The sequence below is a fragment of the Heptranchias perlo genome, chromosome 18 (genome assembly GCF_035084215.1).
Source record: "Heptranchias perlo isolate sHepPer1 chromosome 18, sHepPer1.hap1, whole genome shotgun sequence".
Taxonomy (NCBI): Eukaryota; Metazoa; Chordata; class Chondrichthyes; order Hexanchiformes; family Hexanchidae; genus Heptranchias; species Heptranchias perlo.
The window spans coordinates 41034948-41053376 of record NC_090342.1 but is presented as its reverse complement, the minus strand read 5'-3'; the positions used below and the strand labels follow the sequence as shown (position 1 = coordinate 41053376).

General features: G+C 43.2%; 1 protein-coding gene across 3 annotated transcripts in view; it reads right to left on the bottom strand.

Annotated features, from left to right (window-relative positions):
• The window catches only part of LOC137335005 (protein shisa-like-1), a 145608-nt gene that overhangs the window by 84873 nt on the left and 42306 nt on the right, over positions 1–18429 (bottom strand). The window contains exon 1 of one of the 3 annotated variants that reach the window (XM_068000096.1): positions 12017–12097. The exons of the other annotated variants lie outside the window; for them this stretch is intronic. The gene's annotated coding sequence lies outside the window, so the exon portion shown is untranslated. Of the gene's footprint in view, positions 1–12016; positions 12098–18429 lie in introns of those variants that run through there. 3 annotated transcript variants of the gene reach the window in all.

Sequence of the window (18429 nt, the reverse complement as noted above, 5' to 3'; positions counted from 1 at the left end):
GTGCCAGTCTCGGCTTCCCTGACGGACAGGCACTCGAGGTTACGGCTCAGCTCCAGCGCCTCCTGCTCCACGTCTGTGAAGACGACGATCTGTTGTGGCCTCCCTCCGGTCCTCGCCCTTTCCCGTGCATTCTGGGCTCTCTTCTCCTCTAAGGGGAGAAAGTACAGACGCGTGAGTAAGTGATGGTGACGTGGCCAACCGCTGAATGCAATGGTTTGGGTGCAGCTGACCGTGAAAGAGATGCATCAGAGGATGAGTATGAGACAGAGCCATGACATTGGATGAGGATTGGGTTGAATGGTAGTGGTGGGTGACTAATGGGGAGGGGTGAGGAAGTGCTGAGGAAGTACAGGTAAGTTGAGGATGAGCTTTCAGTGGGTGTGAGGAGTGATGTGATAGAGTAGTGTTGGCAGTGCAGAATGAGTTGTGGGGTGGGGGCGGTGATGTGGAAGATGGAATGTAGGAGAATGAGTAAGTGTATTCACTTTGGCTGACCTAGTTAGGTCATTGAAGCGCTTCCTGCACTGGATCCAGGTGCAGGATATGTTGCTGCTGATGGTGACCACCTCTGCCACCTCGAGCCAGGCCTTCATGGTGGCAGAGGCAGGTCACTTCCTCCCGTCTGCCGAGTAGAAGAGATCCCTCCTCCTCCTCACCCCATCCAGTAGCACCTGGAGTGATTCATCACTAAATCTAGTAACAGCCTTGCCCCTGTGCTGCTCCATTGTGCTGTGTGGGTGTTTGCTCCAGGAGCAGCCATTGGAGGACTGCCCCTTTAAGTAGAGCTCCTCCAGCTGACAGCCTGTGATGCGGATGTGCAGTCCGCCTGCTGCGCAGCTTTCGGACGGCAAACCCGGAAGCCATGTTAAGTGGCTCCAATTGACCCGCGATCGCGTGGGGAACGGACAGATTTTATTGGGCGGGTTACCCACGCGCCCAATCGCCCCCCACCCCGCTGCCATCCCGCCTCCCCGCTAATATCATGACCTTTATCTCATTAAAAATAAAAACTTGGAAATATTTTAATGACTAGTAAATAGTTTAGTGACTAGTAAATGCAAAAGTTCAACTCAAGGCATTAGTGTCTTTTCCAGAAAACAGCTGAACTAGCATTACATATTACGTACATTGGATTAATTTCAAAAAAGACCAAATTCACTAATTTTAATAACATAATTTTTTTTAGGGTGGTGTAAAGCAACAAATTATGTTGTCAATATTTCTTGTGTTTTTTTTCATAACATTTCTGGTCCAGTAACGTTAGTTAGGGTACAGAATTTTTAAAGTTTTATTAGGTAATAGTCTCCTTGGTTGACAGCAACACATTCCATTAAAGCAGATGATGGAAGGATATGCCATTTCCTCTAATCTGTGCAGCCATCAAACCAGTGAAAAGAACACAAGATTCCCTTGAGATGGGTGCCAGCGAGAGGATTAACTCATGCAATGCCAGAAAAATGGTGAATTTAATTCCCTCTTGTTAGTGCAGTTTGAAACTTATCAACCTTCATATTCCAGATTTCCTTCGCTAATCTTGGGTGGTGAGGGAAAAGAAATCCCTTCCAACATTTCCAATTTGCTGATTCTGTCTCAAGTCAAGTGCAGAAAAGAACATGTAATTTTTTTCAGACAAAGCTATAGGCTGAGCAATTCCAAATAACCTCTAGGATTACTAAGCTTGTTTTGGTTGGTTTAACCTTATTCTTCCCATAACATCTAAGACCTTGATCCCAAAATATGTTGCTTATAAAGAACTTTTATACTATCTAAACAAAAGATGGCACCTGGCAATGGTGTCACTCTTTAAGTTGTTAACATTGAGATGTTCTTTCATATTGAAGTGCTATGAATTCCTGAAGGGAGTATTGTATGTTTGATGACTTCTATAGATAACTTTTCCATTCCCACATCCTTACATGTGGTCTAGATTATTATGTGTGCATCCTGACATCAGAATTTAAAAATTTAAATGGCATTTTCTACAATTCACTATTATGACATGGGGAATATTTTTCCAAATAAAGTAGATAGCCTGAGTGGAAGGATCCATCGACATAACCTCTCTGTTAGTAGGTTTGTCCATACTAGGGTCTTTGTCGAGTACATAAACACCAATGAATCAACAACAAATAATGAAGAATTCTCAACAAATACTTTCACATATGTGACTAGATCAATGAAAGGGTAAGATTCTGAAATGTTACAATTTCTATGTCTATCAATAATCAGAGCCATCATTTAAACAGCTTATTGAAGGGGAGGGATCATAAACAAAGCTCTACAATAAATAATAAAGTAAACTCTAAAGTTAGGAGCTTTTAGGAGCAAGTTTTTTAGACTCAATCATGGCTATGTAGGTGAGGCACCAGAAGGCTGCTGATGGCTGTGGAACAGCACTCCAGTATGAGTAACCACCCCTTATCCCTTACTGTGGAACACCTTATCAACTTAATGACTAGGCTCACTCATGAAGAATGGCCACTTGAATGGTCACTTGAGCAGGGAGCTAGAGGATGACCAGCATATATTGAACTGTGTCGCAGCATAAGTCAAGAGCCTTTAGGAGAGGAAAGGTAGGGAGAAAATTGGCAAGGAACAAAAACTCAAAGAACGAAACAGAAAATTAAATGGGGAGATTTCTAGGCTACAAGAACTTAAGTTTTGAGTAACTCATATTATGATCAAGGTAGTTTTTGTTGGAGTACAAATGGATGACAGTGTGCATGCTGAAGTAGGATTAAGGATCGGCAAGTCCATCTGAAGGGTAAGATTTTCACTTGACCTAGTTTCTGTTCTCCAACACAGTGCAGGTACCAAGTCCATTGTTACTATTTGACCACAGTTTCAAAAGCTTTAAAAACCACTAGCTTCAGACACCGGTGAAGAACTTTTCATGATTATTGACATACAAAGGGGGTGACTGGTGGACACCTTTCCACATGTTAGAATGCCTGATAATTTCCCTTTTTCTCTTGCAACTTTGTCCTTTCCTCCTTTGTCCACCTAACCTGGTACTCTACAGTGGGAATGTGGACGCCCAGTCCACTGCCAATACTTTATTTCTTAATATTCTGACAGACTGACAGACAGACAATCCATCGTTCCCATTAGTAACATTAACCTAATAAATGGAGATTTATGCAGACACTGCAGGGATAATGAATATGGCTGACAACCTTGAACTCACTGCAAGTTGTCAAGCAACTCTTAAATGTGAAAAAACATCCTGACATAGTCAATATTTATTCAACTGTCAGATCAGCAAGAAATAACTGAGGATAAAATTGGATTTAGTGCTGTGAAAGATAACTGTCAATTGGAAAGAATAAAAACTATAAAATGTTTTGGGTCTAACTCCATGACAAATGACCATTTCTGGAACATATATTAAATCCCCCTGTTAATTTACAAAAGAGGACATTGAGTGACATCTTACTAGTGGATAATGGGCCGGAAATTGATTTTAAAATAACATTGAGCCTAACAGCGCTCACCGTTATTAATGGCGAAATCGAAGAGCAAGTTCCAGCGACCATACATGTACAGTCAAACGCTGAAATCCAGAACATGCTCTTCCTGGTTTGCTGGTGATCTGAAAGCTTCACGTTAAAGGTATATTGCCGGCTGCAATCAATAGACCAGCACCAACTTGCTCTCCTACCCAGCTGGAAATGAACTAATCGTGCCAGAAAAAAAGTACACTGAGTTTTTTAGGCCTAAACTAAGTTTTAACAGTGTGGTAAGTATTAATGACTGCTAAACAACCTCTCTGGCACTGAAAATTAAATTAAAAAAATGCGGCGTCTCATTCATTGCGATTTTAATAGTTGTTGGACATTTTTTTTAAATTACATTTTTTTTATTTTTTTACTTTTCCTTTCTGTCTCTTTTAATGTGATATTTCTTACCATCTCTTTATTTCACTTTCTCTAACTGTTTTTACAATTGATTTTATTGTTGTAACTTTCACTTCGTGGTTTTGACTCTTCGCGACATGTCAAGCATGCTGCATTAGTTGAGGGGAGAGATTGATCCTTTCGCTTCTCACACAGGTCCTAGGTTTCCGGGAGTTAACGCTGGACTGTTTTAGGCACACCATTCAAGGAAGTTGCCGTACAAAAGCCAGCAGTAAGTTTGTGCATGAGTATAAATCCATGGAACGCCGTTCGTTCGCCGCTCGGAGCAATTTATGGGGCATTGTTATTTTTCAGTTTACATCTTAGTATAGTGATACAGTGATGCTGGGTGGCCGAGGCCAGAGATTCAGTGACAAAACAAATTGCAAAAAGTTTATGCATGTAAACTGGGTTTCTGCCGGACTTTCTCGAAGTTACAGTGGTGGAGTGGGAGAGATTCACCCCATAATTATAACCAGCATTAACAACATAAAATTGGGATTTTGTTGCATTGCTGGACTAATTATATATAAACCATTTGAAGCCCATGATTAGATTATTGTATGGAACTCACCCCAGGTATCCCATTATTCAATATGTAAACCACTTGATCCAACAACAACAACTTGCATTTATATAGCACCTTTAACATAGTAAGACGTCACAAGGCACTTCACAGGAGCGTTATTAGTCACAATTTGACACCAAGCCAGATAAAGAAATATTAGGACAGGTGACCAAAAGCTTGGTCAGAGGTAGATTTTAAGGAGCGTCTTAAAGGAAGAGAGAGAGAGGTGGAGAGAGTTAGGCTGGGAATTCCAGAAATTAGGGCCTAGACTGCCTACAGTGATGGAGCACAGGAAATTGGGGATGCACAAGAAGCTAGAATTGGAGGAACGCAGGATTCTCGGAGGGATGTAGGGCTGGAGGTGGTTACAGAGATAGGGAAGAGTGAGGCCATGGAAGGATTTGAACACCAGGATGAGAATTTTAAATTTGAGGCGTTGCTGGACAGGGAGGCAATGTAGGTCGGTGAGAATGGGTGATGGATGAACGGGACTTAGGGTACAGGCAGCAGAATTTTGGATGAGCTCAAGTTTACGAAGGGTGGAAGATGGGAGGATGGCCAAGAGAGCATTGGAATAATCGAGTATGGGGGTAACAAAAGCATGGATGAGGATTTCAGCAGCAGATGGGCTGAGGCAGGGGCGGAGACCCTTCAATTAGATTACTGACTTGTAGTTGTTTCTAGGTATTCATTACCCTAAAAAGAACACTTGAACTTTTTGATTAGATTCTATTCTGTAACTGATTGTGAAGTATTCATTATTACACATACACACATATATAAACCAGTTAAATCTCTCAATTGGATTACTACTTTGTAATCACCTAGGTATTCATCTGAACCTCTTGATATAGATTTCTGCCTGGTAATCACTCACAGGTGACTGTCAAGACTGCTGTTTTACACTTTTTATGGAGAAACGGACGGAATTGCAGAATACGCCCCCCAAAACACTGGTAAAAAATCTAGTGTCCCATGTAATAAAAACAGCATTTGACTTCGTCATTATAAACCAATGGCCTTGATTATTCTCCATATAACTGAATTTGACCTTAATTTTTAGACATATTGGGGTTGATTTCCAATTACATGTACCTGACTCTGAGCCCCACCTATCAGACCTTGGTTTAATGCCCCAAAAGCACTGTGAAATGTCCTGCGGACGTGAAAGGCACTGTATAAATGCCAGTTCTTTCTTTCTTTCTTTCTAAATAAGAGAGATTTTGATATATGCCACATTGACAGATTCCTTCACCACACTGATCATTCATAACTGAGCTGTCTGCTTACTGAGAATCTCTGGATCCAAGAGATAGGTTGGATATTTAAATTCTCTAAAACAAGTGTTCAGATCTAATGACTGTAAATAAAAATAAAAGCCACTGAGATTCAACAGACCACCAAAGTATCTGAGGATGATCCACTTGAGTAATAGATACTTAAATGCAACTTCTTAATTTACCTTATCTTCTCTCCCACCCTTTTCAACCTTGGTGGTGTTCTGCACTATGGGCCTTGGCCCTTCAGTGTCAGCTTGGTTCACTTGATAGCATTCTTGCTTCTGAGTAGGCAGTTTGTGGGTTCAAGCTCCAAGACATAAGCACATAATCATAATCCAGGCTGACGCTTTGGTGCAGTACTGAGAGGGTATAACATTGTCAGAGATGCCGTCCTTCAGAGGAGACATTAAACCGAAGCCCCATCTGACTGTTCAGGTGGGCATAAAAGACCCTATGGCACTATTTAAACAGCAGGACATTATCCTGCTAACATTCCTCCCAAAAAAGTTGAACTGGTCACTCATCTCATTTACTGCTGGTAAGATCTTACTTTGTGTAAATTGGCTTCTTCGTTTGGCTGCATAACAATAGTCACTACACTTCAAAAGCAATTAATTGGATGTGAAGAACTTTGGGACCTCCTGAAGATGTGATTAGGTGTTTGTTATATTCTTGGGTCTTGGTCTGCTCTTCTTACTTCAGACTTTTTGGCTTCCATAATTTTAAATCACTTTTATAGGGAAGTCTCAACATCCTAAGCTTTTGAGAGTGTCTTCACTAGCTAAGCTTTTGGTAATATATCTAACATAACGAACCCAGAACAACCTTCCTGTTCGTTGATTACTTTGTGTCCCCTCAAGAATCCCCTTCACCTTCGAAAGCAGTCAAGCATCACATCAGAATTAATTTTATCAAGAAAAATTTACTATTAAGTGAATATGTAGCACGGTATCTCTCTCAAGCCTGTAATTTTGAAGACAAACTGACAATCCTCGCAACATTTGTACCAATTTAGTCTGGAGCAGTACAGCTTTTTAATTCTTTCTGTCTTGTGACTAAATTAAAGGGACAGCTACGAGATTAAAACAAAACAAAATTACTTCATTTTTGTCACAGTTCTATATAATTGTAAATTCTTTCTTCCCTCAGCTTGGTATTCAATTTTTTTTAAATGCATATTTTTGTACTGGCCAAGGGAAAAGATGATAGATTTGCTTGATAGAAGAACAAGACCACATGTAGTCTTCAGTGATGAACTTGGTAGATAATTCAACACTTCAGGTTGGTGTAGTGTTCCTATTGTTATTAAGTGGAAATACCATTCCACTTATTATTAATAACACTGCTGGAAACACTAACCCAATCAAAAATGCGTGCTCAGAGCTGTGTTGAACTTTTTGTTGTATAAAGTACTTGGAAGAGATTATAGAAAATGTAGTGGTTTCCCTTGAAAACAGGGAATAGGGGGGTTAAATTCGATAAGCCCCGAATCCAGGTGCAGGGGTGAGATTCGTGCTGCCTGCTCACTTACCTGATACAGGCACGAGCAGCCAGGCCTAGCTGCGATGTTGAATGACTTCTCACCAGCAGGGGGGGGCCAGATATCACATGAGTGGCTCGCACCTCTAGGGGCAGCCTGCTTATTTGCAAAAAATAAGATACAGGTCCACTCGGAGTCTGAACGGAGATGAGACATCGTACACGTAAAACACAGGTGCAGGTCCCGCCCCTATGTTTACAAACTGTTGAGTTATGTTAAAACATTGAATAAAGGTTGCGCACTACTAAATCTCACATCATTCAATCTGCACACCAGACCTCACCAATCCGCCGATCTGAGTTTGTACCAGGCTTGCGAGAGAGCATGCACCAAGGTTCTCTAATGATGCACTAGAGGCCTTGGTTCAAGACGTGGACAGGAGGAGGGGCATCCTATATCCGCAGCGGGGGCAAGAAGCCCTCCAGACATATGCTGGAGAGGCAGTGGGAGGCAATAGAAGATGAAGTCAATGCCAGGCGCATAGCACCATGAACATGGATGCTGTGCAGGAAGATGATCAACGCTTTGACGCGAGTGGTCAAGGTGAGTGAGGTCAACTGTCAAGTGGCGTTTCCAAACCAACTACACCACTAGCCTGCTCCACTGCCCATCACCCACATACCAACAAACTCTTTCAATCAGATGCTTCCTCTCTCCCTTACACATTACCACTGTTGCAAGGTGCACACTCACAACTCACAGGCCGCACACACTGGCAGCTATTCAACCATGACAGGCACATCACTCAAACATCCTGCAGGAAACTCACCGACACACTCCCGCTTTCTTGCAGAAAGTGGCACATAACAGGAGGCAGCAAGTGGCAGTGGCATTTAGCCTCTAGAGCCTGTTCCATCATTTAATGAGATCATGGTTGATCTGTGACCTAACTCCATATACCCGCCTTAGCCCAATATCCCTTAATACCCTTGGTTAACAAAAATCTATCAATCTCAGATTTAAAATTCACAATTGAGCTAGCACCAACTGCCATTTGCAGAACACCATTCCAAACTTCTACCACACTTTGCGTGTAAAAGCGTTTCCTAACTTCACTCCTGCAAGTCCTTGCTCTAAATTTTAGGCTATGTCCCCACAGGCCTTAAATTCAAGTACAGGAGACCTCCAAAAACAGGTACAAATGCCAGAAGCAATAATCCAGCAACTAACCTTTAAATCCTGCATGGTCCCCTTAAATAGCGCTGATGGGAGATCCTCTAGGCTGTCTACGACATGTTTAGCTGTTTGTGGTTGACACTATGCATTTGCTGGAGCACTGAGTGCCAAAATGGTATCTATTGCTTTAAATCATCCTTGCGCACTGATCCAACGCATAGTCTCCTTACTTTACATGGTACTGGCGTTCATTACCTGCACGTGTGAAAACGCCTTTACCAAGATGGCGTCCAGTGCATGGCATGCTAGGAGTGTGCGCGCGCATTCTGGATGCCATTCTGGGACATTAGGAGGCCACGTAATGTCTAAAAATGGGCACTACACGGCCCTATCTATAGCTCATTGTGAGGAACTCCGGGCGCTAAATTGGGCTGTGTAGCATCCGTTGTTACGGCATTACGTGGCCTCTCGAACATTCAAGATGGTGTCTTGGCTGCGCACGCACATTTCCGGTGTGACGTGCACTGGACGCCATCTTGGTATAGGAGTTAGCGCTTGTGCAAATACCGAAGCAAGTAAAGTAAAGAGAAAATGGATGCAATCAGCGTGCAACACTGATTTAAAGTGATAGACACCATTTTGGCACTTGACGCTCAACTCAATGCACAGTCTTAACCACAACCATCTGAAAGTGTCTTAAAATGCCTGGAGGACCCCCACTGGCGGTATTTAAAGGGACCATGCAGGATTTACAGGTTGGTGGCTGGATTATTGCTTCTGGCTGCCGATACATTTGTAACTGTTTTTGGAGGTCTCCTAAACTTGAATACTAGGCCGCAGGGACATAGCCTAACATTTAGAGCCAGGACGTGTAGGAGTGAAGTTAGGAAACACTTCTACATGCAACGGGTGGGAGAAGTTTGGAACACTTTTCTGCAAACGGCAGTTGATGCTAGCTCAATTGTGAATTCTAAATCTGAGATTGATAGATTTCTGTGAACCAAGGGTATTAAGGGATATGGGGCTAAGGCGGGTGTATGGAGTTAGGTCACAGGTCCTGCATGATCTCATTGAATGGCGGAACAGGCTCAAGGGGCAAAATGCCACTGCCACTTGCTGCCTCCTGATAGGCGCCATCTTCTTCTGCATAAAGCGGGACGTGTGTCTGGGTGATGTGCCTGTCATTGTTGAATAGCTGCCAGTGTGTGCGGCTTATGAGTTGTGGGTGGGCGGCTTGCAACAGTGGTAATGTGTAAGGATGAGAGCAAGCATCTGATTGGAAGAATTGAGTACTGATGGAAAGAGTTTGTTGGTATGTGGGTGATGGGGGGTGTAGTGCGTGGAACAATGGATGCGGCTAGAGGTGCTGTTGGTAGGAGACGCTACTTGACAGTTGACCTCACTCACCTTGACCACTTGTGTCAAAGCACTGAACTTCTTCCTGCACTGCATCCATGTTTGTGATGCTGTGCACCTGGCATTGACTTTGTCCCCTGCTGCCTCCCACTGCCTTTTGGCCATATGTCTGGAGGGCCTCTTGCCGCCCCCCTCCCCCCCGCGGATATAGGATGTCCCGCCTTCTGTCCACCTCTTGCACCAAGGCCTGTAGTGCATCAGCAGAGAATCATGGTGCACGCATTCTCACAGGCCTGGTACCAACTCGGATCGGCAGATTGGTGAGGTCCGGCATTCAGATTGGAGGATGTGGGATTTAGTAGTGCGCAACCTTTATTCAATGTTTTAACATAACTCATCAGTGTGTAAACATAGGGATGGGACCTACATACTTGTGTGATGCCTGATCTCCGTTCAGACTCCATGCAGACAGCAGAATATTATTTTTAGCAAATAAAGGTGCGGGCTACCTTTAAGAGATTTGAAGAGACATCCTTCCTTTAAGAGACTGGGGCTCCCCCGATGGTGGAAAGTGCAAATTGTATTGAATCGACATGCAAGGCCTGGATTTCAATGCAGATTGATGGTGAGTACTGAGGACGGATGAAGTTCTCGTCCTATCTGCGCAGGGGCCATTGGGCGCGGGGTAACAGCAGATCACGCTACCTCCGCCCAATAATATGCCCTATCGAATTTTCCCTCTGCCTTTTGGACATGGAGTTTTGAGTGTGGCAATGAATGTGAGAATGAATGTGGGATTGAGTGTAATGATTTGATGTGGGATTGAATGTGGAATTGGGTATAGGGGTGAAATGAGTTTGGAGATTCCAACTGAGGATTTTTTTCCAAAACTAATTTTGTACTTAGAGATGAGGGTGTTGGTGCTGGTAAATGGAACATTTTTCACATTTGGACAATCAGGAACAATTTCAAAAACTTCAAGGTTAGTTACAGCGCACATTAGTTTTAGAATAAATTTCTCTCTATTCTACCCAACAATGTCCCTTGGCCCCAATCTCAGGAGGGCGTCCTGTAATGCGGTCTTCAATGGGCCATCATTTCCTCCAGCTAAACATTGGGAAGAATGAAGCCATTTTCTTTGGCCCCAGCTACAAACTTCATACTCTCACCACCCTGACCACTGTCTCAGGTTGAACCAATTTGTTTGGAACCTTGATGTCTTGTTTGACCTTGAAGCCTCATCATCACAAAGACGTATTAACACTCACCTCCACCCCACCTCAGCCCATCTGGCACTGAAACCCTCATTAATGCCAATATCACCTCCACATTCAACCATTTCATTGCTTTTCTGTTTGGTCGCTCATCTTCCATCCTCCGTAAACCTCAACTCTATACCTATCTGAACCCCATCAAGTTCTGTCCACCCTTCACCCTTGTTCATGCTCACCTATATTAGCTCCAAATCCCCCAACACCTCAAATTTAAAATTCTCACCCTTGTGTTTAAATCCCTTCATGGCCTTGCCCCTCTCTGTCTCTGTATCCTCCTCCAGCTGCAGAACCTTCTGTTTCCAAACTCTTCATTCCTCCGACTCTGGCGTATTGTACATAATATCTACTGGCGGCCGTGCCTTCAAACACCTAACTTCCACACTCTGGAATTCCCTCCCTACATCCTTCTGCCACTCTACCTCCCTCCTCCGTTAAGACCCTCCTTAAAACCTACATCTTTGACCAAGCTTTTAGTCGCTCATCCTAACCTCTGCTTCTTTGGCTCCATTTTTAACTTACACCTCTGTGAAATGCCTTGGGATGTTTTCTACATCAAAGGTCCTATATATATATATATACACTCATGCAAGTTGTAGTAGTAGTCATGGAAAACTCAGGGTTCAGCAGGCTCAGCACCACATCAGAGGGAACACTTTGGAGTACCAGGAATACCAGAGCCCAGCAGCGCAGATTGGTGGCAAGTAGGTTCATCTTAACTTGTGACAAAGCACAGAAGGGAGGCAGGGACTTTCCTCACAGAGAGGGAGGAAAAATTGACGGGAAAGTCACATCTGGCAGCTGGTTTTAGATCAGTTTTCGCAGAAGCCTGGGAGCAGGTCACTCACGATCGTTCTTGGCCATGGATGGTGTGAGTTGGAGGAAGGGTAGAAAATGATTTAAAAAGATCTGTGATACCAAAAATAATTGGTAAGCAGCTATCCTCTCACTCAGTCTTTTCACACACAAATTAAAACAGAAAAACTTACGGTTATTATGACAGGTACAATCGATTAAAGCAGAGTAGAATCGTGTGGTGCTTGTTGCTGGCTACCATCCTCTTCGGAATTACTCAAACTATCTCAAAAATGCAAAACATTTTGAGCCTCGATAAAGCATTTCAGCAATACTTGTCTGGCTTTCAGACAACCCAATAGCAGTTAATCCCAAAGTAAACTATCTTTAAATATCACACCTCCAGGAACTAACTGTACCATGCAACAAATAACATGTAAAACATATATATAGTGTATTCCCAGGGGATCGAGCAACCTAGCAATATACCTAGCAACCACAAGGAATACAACAACTATGAGGCAATTTTTGCTTACCTGCTATAAAGCATTGAATGCAATGAAGGAACAGTTGTATCCACACATCAGACAAACACACCGATACATGCCACACACAAACACCAGCCACATACACTCACAACCAGTAATAAAATGATAATAGCGCCAAATGGAGAACACCATTTAAAAAAAATCACAACCACAGTATAAAGGTACTGAAATGTTGCACCATATATAAACAAACAAACCAGACATTACTTCACATTATGAATACAATTAAGCAAATAAGTAGATATATGACATCCTAGGTGCACAGAAGTTAATTAATTGGAAGAGAAATAATCAGGGTGTAAGAAGGCTTTGATACAAAGATATCATGAAGGGAGCATTCGAAGGAGTGTGCGATCAAGGGACCCTAGCAAAACTGAGGTCAGTGGGGGTCAAGAGGAAAACCTTCCAATGACTGGAGTCACACCTGACATGTAGGAAGATGGTCATGGTTGTCGGAGGCTAAGCGTCACAGCCCCAGGCCATTGCTGCTGGAATTCCTCAGGACAGTATCCTTTGTTCAACTATCTACAGCCGTTTCATTAATAACCTTCCTTCCATCATAAGGTCAGGAATGCTTCTGTTCGCTGATGATTCTACAGTTTTCAGCTCCATTCACAGCACCTCCAATAATGAAGCAACCCATGCCAGAGGACAACATCCAGGTTTGGTAGACAAGAGGCAGATAACATTAATGCCACACAAGTGCCAGACAACAAACATCTCCAGCAAGACCTAACCACCTCCCCCTGACCTCCAACAACACCGTTCGCTGAGCCCCCATCCCCAACATCCTGGGGGTGAGCATTGACCAGAAGCTTAACTGGATCAGCCATATCAATACTGTGGCTCCAAAAGCAAGGCAGAGACTGGGTACTTTGTGACAAGTGGCTCACCTCCTGACCCCTCAAAGCTTCTCCACTATCTACTAGGCTCATGTCAGGGATGTGATGGAATACTCACCACTCGACTGGATGGGTGCATATACAACAACACTCAAGAATCTCAGCATTGTCCAAGAGAAAGCAGTCTACTTGGTTGGCACCCTGCCACGATATCTACCCCCTCCACCACAGTGGCTGCAGTATGTATTATCTACAGGATGCACTGTGGCAAGTCACCAAAACAACTTTTATGGCACCTCCCAGCCCTGTGACCTCTACCACTGAGAAGGACAAGAACAACAATGTTGTGGGAACACCATCACCTCCAAGTTCTCTTCCCAAGTCAAACACCATCCTGATTTGGATATATATAGCATATGCCATATATTCACCTTCTCCTTGCCAAGCATCAACCTGAGACATCCACCCAGAGGGCATTAGCCAGTGAGACAGAGGGGAGCACACAACTTGATGTACAGAGCATTAGTGGGCAGGAGAAACTGGAGTAGAAGTTGAGAGGGCTGGCATTCTTCGCTAGAAGACCAAATGGCATTGGCCCTCGGCTGAAGAGCCTCGGGACCCAGATCCAGTTCTGCTTTTAAAAGAATGGTGCTTTCAGAGAATTACATATATATGTAGGAACTGGAGATTGTCTGCCAGAATGTGTAGCAGATGGCAGGGCTTAGTAGAGTCTCTCGACAGCAGCTGTGGCACCATATTGAATGGCTTTGCAGCACCATAGGCCACCCTGCACCACAGAGGCCCTAAACACAGTCTTAGCTTCTGGCACAAATAGTCAGACTGCTTCCTTGAACCTGTAGAGCAACAGATTGGAGACGGCTGTCTCTTCTGGCTTCCAAGGGTTGCTGACAGCCACTTCTCAGGTATTCACTGGATCTGATTCGTACTATTTGGCCTGCTTTCCTGCTAATCAGTGGCCACTGCTGACGGCATAGCAGAAATATGTTCTCATGATGTTGCTGTCCTTCATGATAGCAGCACATGTGTGCTCTTCCGCCAACACAAAAGATGCAGCTTGCAGCAGGTCCATCTCAGGACTTAGCGGTCTTGAGACAAGGGTGGAGTACCAAGAGGCTCATACTGAAAGGCAATAGCTAGCTACTCCATACTCGTTTCCCATCCAGGAAGGACCTGAAGGAGCATGAGAATAGGTTCTAGAGTTTCAATGTCCCATCACTAACCTGCCACTGGGAGGAAAATCCCAGCCCCTTGTACTTTAGGAAAACCTGTAAAGTTGCAATGCTCTGTGATGCAGTTGTGGTCGTTCATGGGGGAAGGTGATGCACCAGCTTGCTCTAGCAAATAATGTACCCGTGACCTAGGAACATAGGAACAGAAGTAGGCCATTTAGCCCCTCGAGCCTGTTCCATCATTCAATGAGATGATGGCTGATCTGTGACCTAACTCGATATACTCACCTTAGTCCCAAATCCTTTACTACCTTTAGTTAACATTAATCTATCGATCTCAGATTTAAAATTAATAATTGAGCTAGCCTCAACTTCCATTTGTGGAAGAGAGTTCCAAACTTCTACCACCCTTTGTGTGTAGAAATGTTTCCTAATTTCCTGAAGTCCTGGCTCTAATTTTTAGGCTATGTACCCTCGTCCTAGACTCCCCAACCAGCAGAAATAGTTTCTCTCTCTCTACTCTATCAGTTCCCCTTAATATCTTGAAAACTTCGACCAAATCACCCCTTATTCTTCTAAATTCCAGGGAATACAACCTAGTTTGTGTAATCTCTCCTCGTAATTTAACCCTTGGAGTCCAGGTATCATTCTAGTAAATCTACGCTGCACTCCCTCCAAGGCCAATATATCCTTCCTAAGGTGGCGCCCAGAACTGAACACAATACTCCAGCTGTGGTCTAACCAGGGTTTTGTATAGCTGTAGCATAACTTCTACCCCCTTGTATTCTAGTCCTCTAGGTATAAAGGCCAGCATTCCATTAGCTTTTTTGATTATTTTCTGCACCTGTCCACGACATTTTAATGATCTATGTACATGGACCTCTAAGTCTCTTTGGACCCCCGCTGTTTTGAGCTTTTCACCATTTAGAAAGTACTCTGATCTATCCTGTTTAGGTCCAAAGTGGATGACCTCACACTTTCCTACATTGAAATCCATTTGTCACCGTTTTGCTCATTCACTTAATCTATTAATATCTCTCTGTAATTGTATGCTTCCATCTACATTGCTTACAACGCTGCTGATTTTTGTGTCAACGGCAATCTTGGATATGTGGCTCTCTATTCCGTCATCCAAGTCATTAATAAATACAGGGAATAGTTGAGGCCCCAACACGGATCCCTGTGGGACACCATTAGTCACATTCTGCCAATTTGAGTACCTGCCCATTATCCCTACTCTCTGTCTCCTGCCACTCAACCAATTTCCTAACCAGGTCAATAATTTGCCCTCAATTCCATGGGCTTCAACTTTAGCTAACAGTCTCTTATGAGGGACTTTATCAATTGCCTTCTGGAAGTCCATATACGCAACATGCATACTACCCGTTATTTAAAAAGGGTAGTAGGCAGAAGGCTGGAAATTATAGGCCAGTTAGCTTAACATCTGTGGTGGGTAAAATTTTGGAGTCTATTATTAAGGAGACAGTAACGGAACATTTAGATAAGCATAATTTAATAGGACAAAGTCAGCATGGCTTTATGAAGGGGAAGTCATGTCTGACAAATTTGCTTGAGTTCTTCGAGGATATAACGTATAGGGTGGATAAAGGGGAACCAGTGGACGTAGTGTATTTAGACTTCCAGAAGGCATTCGACAAGGTGCCACATAAAAGATTATTACTTAAGATAAAAAATCACGGGATTGGGGGTAATATTCTGGCATGGGTGGAGGATTGGTTATCAAACAGGAAGCAGAGAGTTGGGATAAATGGTTCATTTTCGGACTGGCAACCAGTAACCAGTGGTGTTCCACAGGGGTCGGTGCTGGGTCCCCAACTCTTTACAATCTATATTAACGATTTGGAGGAGGGGACCGAGTGCAACATATCAAAATTTGCAGATGATACAAAGATGGGAGGGAAAGTAGAGAGTGAGGAGGACATAAAAAACCTGCAAGGGGATATAGACAGGCTGGGTGAGTGGGCGGAGATTTGGCAGATGCAATATAATATTGGAAAATGTGAGGTTATGCACTTTGGCAGGAAAAATCAGAGAGCAAGTTATTTTCTTAATGGCGAGAGACTGGAAAGTACTGCAGTACAAAGGGATCTGGGGGTCCTAGTGCAAGAAAATCAAAAAGTTGGTATGCAGGTGCAGCAGGTGATCAAGAAAGCCAACGGAATGTTGGCTTTTATTGCTAGGGGGATAGAATATAAAAACAAGGAGGTATTGCTGCAGTTATATAAGGTATTGGTGAGACCGCACCTGGAATACTGCATACAGTTTTGGTCTCCATACTTAAGAAAAGACATACTTGCTCTCGAGGCAGTACAAAGAAGGTTCACTCGGTTAATCCCGGGGATGAGGGGGCGGACATATGAGGAGAGGTTGAGTAGATTGGGACTCTACTCATTGGAGTTCAGAAGAATGAGAGGCGATCTTATTGAAACATATAAGATTGTGAAGGGTCTTGATCGGGTGGATGCAGTAAGGATGTTCCCAAAGATGGGTGAAACTAGAACGAGGGGGCATAATCTTAGAATAAGGGGCTGCTCTTTCAAAACTGAGATGAGGAGAAACTTCTTCACTCAGAGGGTGGTAGGTCTGTGGAATTTGCTGCCCCAGGAAGCTGTGGAAGCTACATCATTAGATAAATTTAAAACAGAAATAGACAGTTTCCTAGAAGTAAAGGGAATTAGGGGTTATGGGGAGCGGGCAGGAAATTGGACATGAAGCTGAGTTCGGATCGGTCAATGCCCTGTGGGTGGCGGAGAGGGCCCAGGGGCTATGTGGCCGGGTCCTGCTCCGACTTCTTGTGTTCTTTAGATTTGTGGTTGGGATCAGATCAGCCATGATCTTATTGAATGGCGGAGCAGGCTCGAGGGGCCGATTGGCCTACTCCTGCTCCAATTTCTTATGTTCTTATGTTCTTATTCCCCTGTCCACTACTTTAGTCACCTCTTCAAAAATTTCAATCAGGTTCGTCAGGCATGACCTACCCTTTACAAATCCATGCTGACTCGCTCTGATCAGCTGAAAATTTTCAAGGTGTTCAGTTATTCTATCCTTAATTATAGACTCTCGTAATTGCCCGACAAAGATGTTAGGCTAACTGGTCTATAATTCCCTGGCTTCCCTCTCTCACCTCTCTTAAATAGCGGAGTGACATGTGCAATATTCCAATCTAAATGAACAGTTCCTGAAACGAGAGAACTTTGGAAGATTATAGTTAGGGCTTCTGCAATGTTCTCACCTACTTCCTTTAAAATCCTGGGATGGAAACCATCTGGACCTGGGGGTTAATTATGGTGAGTCCCCATCCCTGATTCAAAATTAGTTTCCGTGAGATGTCCGGCATGCTATTCTCTTCCTCTACTGTAAATACTGACGCAAAGTAATTATTTAACATGTCCGCCATTTCCTTATTTTCATTTACAATTTCACCATTATCAGTTTTTAAGGGGCCCACATTGCTTTTGACCACCTTTTTTTTCCTAATATAATTTAAAAAAATGTTTGTTGATTTTGATATCCCTTGCAAGATTGCAAGTTTCTTTTCATACTCCTTTTTTGTAGCTCTTAATATCTGTTTTGTCACCTTTTGCTATTCTTTGTATCTCTCCCAGTCACCAGGTTCTGTGCTATTTTTTGCATTTTTGTATGCTTTTTCTTTTAGTTTTATATTGTCCCTTACCTCTTTTGTCGTCCATGGCTATTTTTTTTTGGCAAGTAGAGCCCTTGCCCCTTAGGGGTATAAACTGGTTCTATATCACGTTAAATTCTTTTTTGAACACCTCCCACTTAACTTCTATTGTTTTACCCATTAACAGATTTGCCCAGTTTACTATGGACAGTCTCTGTCTCATCCCGTTGAAGTCGGCCTTACCTACATTTAGAATCTTAATAGCTGATACGGGTTTCTCCCTTTCAAACACAACGTTGAACTGATCATTATTATGATCGCTATTAGATAAATGTTCACACACTGTTAGACTGTTAACTAAATCTGGCTCATTATTCATTATTA